The sequence below is a fragment of the Microchirus variegatus genome, assembly GCF_963457635.1.
Source record: "Microchirus variegatus genome assembly, chromosome: 6".
In the NCBI taxonomy this organism is placed as follows: Eukaryota; Metazoa; Chordata; class Actinopteri; order Pleuronectiformes; family Soleidae; genus Microchirus; species Microchirus variegatus.
Genome location: NC_139807.1, coordinates 26,244,526 through 26,251,228, shown reverse-complemented (window position 1 = coordinate 26,251,228; position 6,703 = coordinate 26,244,526).

Genomic DNA, 6,703 nt, shown 5'->3' with positions numbered 1-6,703 from the left:
GTTTCATACAACAAACAGAGAGGACACCAGCAACATCAGTGCTTGTCAAAGTGTGAGAGGTGGCCCTCTGGTGGCCCTTCGAGGGACTGCAGTTGGGCCTCACTCAGACTGGGCTAGAAAAGAAACAGCAACATATAAGTGTGTATTTAAGGTGCCAATAAAGTGGTTATTTGTAGATTCTTAACTACGGAACTGTATTGCATTACATTAACTCTTTTTCAAGTCTGTTTTAACGAGATTTTTTTTGTTTGTGGGGGGGGGGGGTTGTTCTTCCGAGTGAATGAGACAGAAACACAGAAGCTTATCTGTCTTTTTTTTCAGTGAAAACAAACCTGGGGAAAAAATCTCGTAAAAACAAAACCCAACATTTTTTTTTGCCAGAAAACAGACCCCCAAAAAAGTAATAAAAACATTTTTTTTAATCTATATATATTATTTAAATAGTTTAAAAGTTATTTATTTATTAATTCATTCATTCTCAGTCAAGGCCTCCCTATAAGATTAAAAAAAAAATCACTGAGGACAACGTAACGATGGATTAACATAATATTCAACAGAATAATCAATTATTTTATTAAAATGAACCATGATCGTTTTCATGGATGAATGTGGAACTGTATGTGTCATCCCCATTAAAGATTCACTGACCCATAATAACATGACTCGTATCTGAACACGTCCATATTATTTTCACACTGACTCACCATAATACAGGTGAAGGAGACATAAATAATTAATACATGATGAGCGATGATTCAAATCTTAAAGTAACTTTCACTTTCACAGAGTGTTTAAGCGTCACATGCTGCACAGGGAAAATGACACTGCACTCACTCACTCACTCACTCACTCACTCACTCAGTGACTCTGTGACTCACAGCAAACAAACAGCTGCTTCTACCTTGTGACCGAGTGTTTGAAGCCATAAATAGTTTTGGGGCTAAATCATAAACGATGACAGGAGGACTTCACTGGGTTCGAGAGCAAAATGGATTAGTTTGAAGCGTTTATGTGTTGGTTCTTCCTGTTCTTTTCTGACATGAGCTAATTATAGATATCTTTCCTCTTCTTCTTCCGGCTAATTATGGGGCTGCACAGCGGATATTTTCCTTAATTTAATTTAATTTAGATTTTTACGTCTGATTTTGTTCCTAATGTAAACTTCTCCATTTGCACACAGGAGTACATGTATGTGCAGCCTCAGTGTCTTTTCTAAGGAACACACACTTGAACGTGCTTCACTAAAGGGTTCATGGACTTCAGTGCTGTGTTGTTCATTATTGTACTTAACGTATCTGTACTTTACGTTGTCGTGTACACTACCATTTACAAGTTTGGGGTCACCTATACAATTTTTGTTGTGTTTTCCATTAAAAAGCCACACACTTATTCATCAAAAGAGTTGCACAGTGAATAGAAAACAAGACGACAAGATTAGAAATAAGGATTTGCCCTTTGGTCAAAGAACCAGCAAAACTGTTTTCAGCTGTGCTAAAATCATTGCACAAGGGTTTTCTAATCATCCAATAGCCTTCTAACGCCATTAGCAAACACAATGTACCATTAGAACACTTGAAATGGACCTCTATACACCTATGTACATATTCCATTAAAAACCAGACGTTTGCAGCTAGAATAGTTGTTTACCAAAATTAACAAAGTTTAGAGTGTATATATGATTCATTTAATGTTATATTCATTATATTCATTGTTATGTTATATTGAAATAAAGTGCTTTTCCTTCAAAAATAAGGACATTTCTAAGTGACCCCAAACTTTTGAACAGTAGTGTATATTTCTAGCAACTTTTACACCAAAGCATGACTGTGTTTGTTACTCACTCACTACTACCAAATAAAATCAGAGGAAGAAGAGTTGTTAAATGCTCTGTATTTCTATAACACTCCTCTCGTCTTTACACCAGTGTCTTTCAACCTTTTTTGAGCCAAGGTACATTTTCTTCATTGAAAAAAATCACACCACCAAACAAATTTTTTTTTTAAATGATACTCTGTAGCCTATATTAACAATTTAGTCATTCTTATCAGTGTCTTGAATATTTATTATTACATTTTTTTTTTCAAAAGATGTTTTTAGACCAAATTAGGTGAAATTTGATAATTTCCCACGGCACACCTGACGATCTCTCACGGCACACTGGTTGAAAAACACTGCTTTACACAACAGTTTTCATCCATAAGCGTTCACATGCAGCCAGCACAGACCAGGTTAAAGGACAATGGTAATGGTCTAACACTCTTTCTGATCAGATGTGCTATTGGGAATGTAGGATTCTCCATCACGACATCGTGAAAACGGCGACACAAGAACACAGAAGCAGGAGGCAGCAGGGGGTAATATTTCAAAGTTTTATTAACGAACATAATCTCTGAGGAACAACAGCAGTTCTCGCGCTCTCTGTACATGCAACTGTAGAAAATAACAATTTAGAATTTTTTCTTTTCAGTTTTAGTCTTTTTTTTTTTTCCACCATCCATCCTCATTTTTCATGTTTTCATGTTTTTTTTTAATGATTTTTTTTTTTTTTTGCAGGAAAATCAACAACAGCTAGAGGTGAAAGTACTGGATTTCTGTTACAGCACTGACGATAGCATCAACAACCCCCCCCCCCCCCCCGCCCCGAACCCCCGTAGCTGCTCCAACAATATGTACACAAATAAACTACATTGTACAGATAAAAAAAAAATGTTACATTGTTACATCATTATCACCGGCAGCGAGCGCACGCAGCTCGTCGCTGTTAGAACCCCACATTCTACGCAATTTTTCAGACTAGTACAAAGAGGAGGGTGCAAAACGTCCTGGGAGGTTTGTTTTTTATTTACAGAGCTATGTACAAGTATGTCTCTTTCACGCATTACAAGGAGGAAAATTTACACAGCGGAGACCACAACTTCAACTCAAAACATACCACAGGTGTCAGAGGAAAAAACAATTAAAACAAAAAAAAAACAATAAAGGATAATAAATAGGTTATTTCTCACCATTTAAAGAGTAGTTCTCCATGCTTTTTATTAGTCATTTTCATTCTAAAAAAAGAAGAAAAAAAAAGAAAAGAAGGAACAAAGAAACAGCTACAGTCTGGGTTTGAATTTAAAAAAATAAAAAATAAAACAAACAAAAGAAAACTAGAGAGAAATAAAAGGCTTGAAATCGTGATTCTACATCATGAAAAAAATAGCAATTATGTATATTTATGTCCATAAAAAAAAACAAAGAGACATTGAGTGAATGTAAGGAGAGTAGAGGTAATATGTTGCTGACTGAGGTGGTGTCAGGCTAGCATCTGTATCACCGCGGCCAAGTGCTCTACTGTGCATCTGAGGACTGATCTGTGTGTGTGTGTGTGTGTGTGTTTGGATTCAATTAAACCAGAAATCACTCTTTTGATTAAGCTGAATATTCACAAAGGGACGACTTTATGAGCTTTGCTGAGCGCAGAAGGGAACGAACAAGGAACAGCACGTCACTATTTCAAGCCTTTGTTGTGGTTCAAATAAATGACTGAAGAAACAAAGGGGGGGGGGGGGGGGCTTAAACCGTTAATAAAAGGTGACGCATGGGACGCACACTCGATGACTTGTAAACAATAGTGAGAGGGTGATGGTGGTGGTGTTGTCGTCTTTCAGGGCATAGATAACGGTATACATTCTGCTGTGTAAGCCATATGATTGACATGCCACTGGTGCTTATGCTTCTATTAGGAAGGAAATAATCATCATCATAATAATAAAAAAAACACACACTGAGCTAAAACACACACACACACACACACACACAAAAGACATCCATAAGCCACCCCCCCCCCCCCACAAAAAACTATAAGAAACCAGATAACAAAATAAAAATCATGACCAAGAGGTTTCTTTAAAAAACAACAAAAAAAAAAAACCCAAACAAATTAAATCTGATGTAAATCCAAATATGTGCGTGTATGTATACGAACCAGTATGTTTGTGTGTGTGTAACTGTCATAGAAAATAAAAATAATAATAATATATATATATATGTGTGTATATCCAAGCATCAAGCCACCTTGTCTGCACAGGACTAGACAGACCATAACCACCACTTTGCCGACTGACAGTGTGTGAATAACTTAAATAATAACTAATAAAAAAAAAAAAATTTCCGATACTATTGCCATCAGGATACATGAGCAGCTCACACACACAACCTAGGTCCAAGAAAACAAAAGCTCTTCAAAAACAAGGACCCACGAACAATTTAGAATCAACACAGATCACCACAAACCAACACGTCCACCTCAGGATTCTGATTTAAAAAATAAAAGAAAGAAAATATGATCTATTCAGTGTTAAGCTCTTTCTGTTTGTGTCGTCTTTTTGGTTAATTCGGAGAAAAAAAAGTCCTGTTACTGTCTGTCCCCCCCCAACACACAACTGAACAACATGAGGAAGTAACCTATTTATTCTTTTAAAAAAAACCCCACAAAGTTCTTTAATGTAAATTAAGCACTGATAAAAATCTGATGGCTTATTTGACGCATTTAAAAAAAAAAAAAAAAATCAACTCAACGGACGAAACCAAACTCTAAGGGGTCGTAATCAACGTTTAAAAACACCCATTCATGTGAAAGGCCACAGGTCTCATGCAAAGCAAGAAGAAAGGTTCTTCTTCAGTTGTTCTGAACCATAGCGCCATCCAGTGAGTAAAACATGGAACAGCACCACCAAGAGGCAAAACAGACAGAACTGTGAAAGTCAGAATGGAATGAAAGCTTCAGACAACGCTTCAGTCTGTTTAACGCGAAGAAGACGCGGAGACGAGCGCGAGAGCAGAGGACGTGTCGTGAAATGCTGAAAAGACCTGTGTCTCCATGGTTACAGAGAAAATGATTTCAGTGCTATTTTTGTTGTAAAGAAAAAAACAAGTCGTCAAAAAATGAACCCATTACTACATGAATACGACGGCATTGCTTGTAAATGACATCCAACTTTCATTCCCACCAATATACTGTATATCTATGTGGCTTTGCCCAACAATGAGTCATTACTTCTTCTTTTTTTCTCCACTGAAAAAGGCATTTTCTTGGTTCGAAAATTGATATAATTGTGTAGTAAAGTAATGAATAATAATAATAATAATAATAATCCTCTGTCTATTCTTTAAATAAATCCTTAACAGTTATTCTGCTACATCCGAGGGACTGTGTGTGTGTGTGTGTGTGGTGTCGGGGGGCCTTGTGGGGGGCGGCTTTTCTCTGTCAGCTGTATTTGTGGTGACGTGGATCCAGAGATGGGATCATAACAACTGCGTACTGGAGTCGTTCAAATACTGACAGAACCGTGTACACATTTTGGCCCATGGATATGACGGGGGGAGGGAGGGAGGGGGGGGGAAAGTGCTGCCCAAAAGTGAACTGTACATAAAAAGATAATTTTTATTTCTTTTATGTTTTTTTTTTCTTTACACTTAACTGAGTGATATTACAGTACATAGGTTATTTACAACTGTGCAGTAATGTGTGGCAAAATAAATTATCTAGAAGGCAGCAAGAATACATTGGTTAACGAATATAAAAACTGTACATCATTTACGGAATACAACTTTTTTTTTTGTCTGGTTTTCTTTTGTTTGTTTTTTTTCCCATTAAACTAATATTGGCTCTGTAGTGTTTCAAGTCACTTCCTCAGAAACAATGAAATGCCCAAGTAAAGAAATAGACAAAAACAATATTTCTCTCCTGCTAAACCGCTATTTTCTCCAAAGTCTCTTTTTTTTTACGAGTCTCAACATTCGTTGTGTTTGTTTCTTTCTGGTTGTTCCTGTGGTGGTTTTTATTTTGCAGTCCATGGCGGTCTGACATGTTTGTGTGGGAGGGAGCGCGGCGGTGGCCGAGGAACACTCCGGTCTGTCCTCAGCGAACCATGCCCTGTCCTCTCCAGGCTGAGAGGCTGCAGTGTCAGTCTCCTCCCCCTCCTCAGACACTGGACACCTGATGTGCACTCACTCACACATCGCTAACGTCGCTGCTGTATCCCAACTCTGCTGCAGGCTCTGCTGCAGTGAATTCAAACAGCTTCCTCTGGGTTGTACTCTCTTAGAGACCCCCAGCCACACCGACGACGATGACAGCGGCGGCTGGCTGTCCAGGCTTGGATACACACAGAAGATCCGCCACGACTCAATCTAGTTCAGCAGAGAACTGGATCAACGGGGTGCTTTGCCTCAGTCCTCCCTCAGGATTCAGACACCTCCTCCCGGTGGTGGTGGTGGTGGTGGTGGTGTTGCTGGGTCATCTATTGAAGCGGGAGCAAAAAGAATGCAGAAAATACATCTCCGTCCGCCGGCGTCACCAGATCTGAGCGCTGAGGAGTTTTGCGTCCTGACGTCAGAGACGCGAAGCAAAAAAAACTGCATCTGCTTCTCAAAACTCTGATCAAACAAAAGTGTTAAAAACTTTTGAGGATGAAAGTGCAAGTTGTGTATTTTCTTTTTTTTTTTTTCTCCGCCAGTAAAAACAAGTTTCCTTCTCTGTGGGAAGGGGAATTGAGAGCAAGTTTTTCATCTTTACTTTTTCTATAGAATATAATTATTTCTTATCTAAAGTCCTCTGTAAATCTTGCTAGCCCTTTCCGTTTCGCTCGGTCGAACGAAGTCTCTTTGAGAAGAACTGATTCAGACAAAAGTTTGCGCTCCATCTGCGAGCACGGGTGTG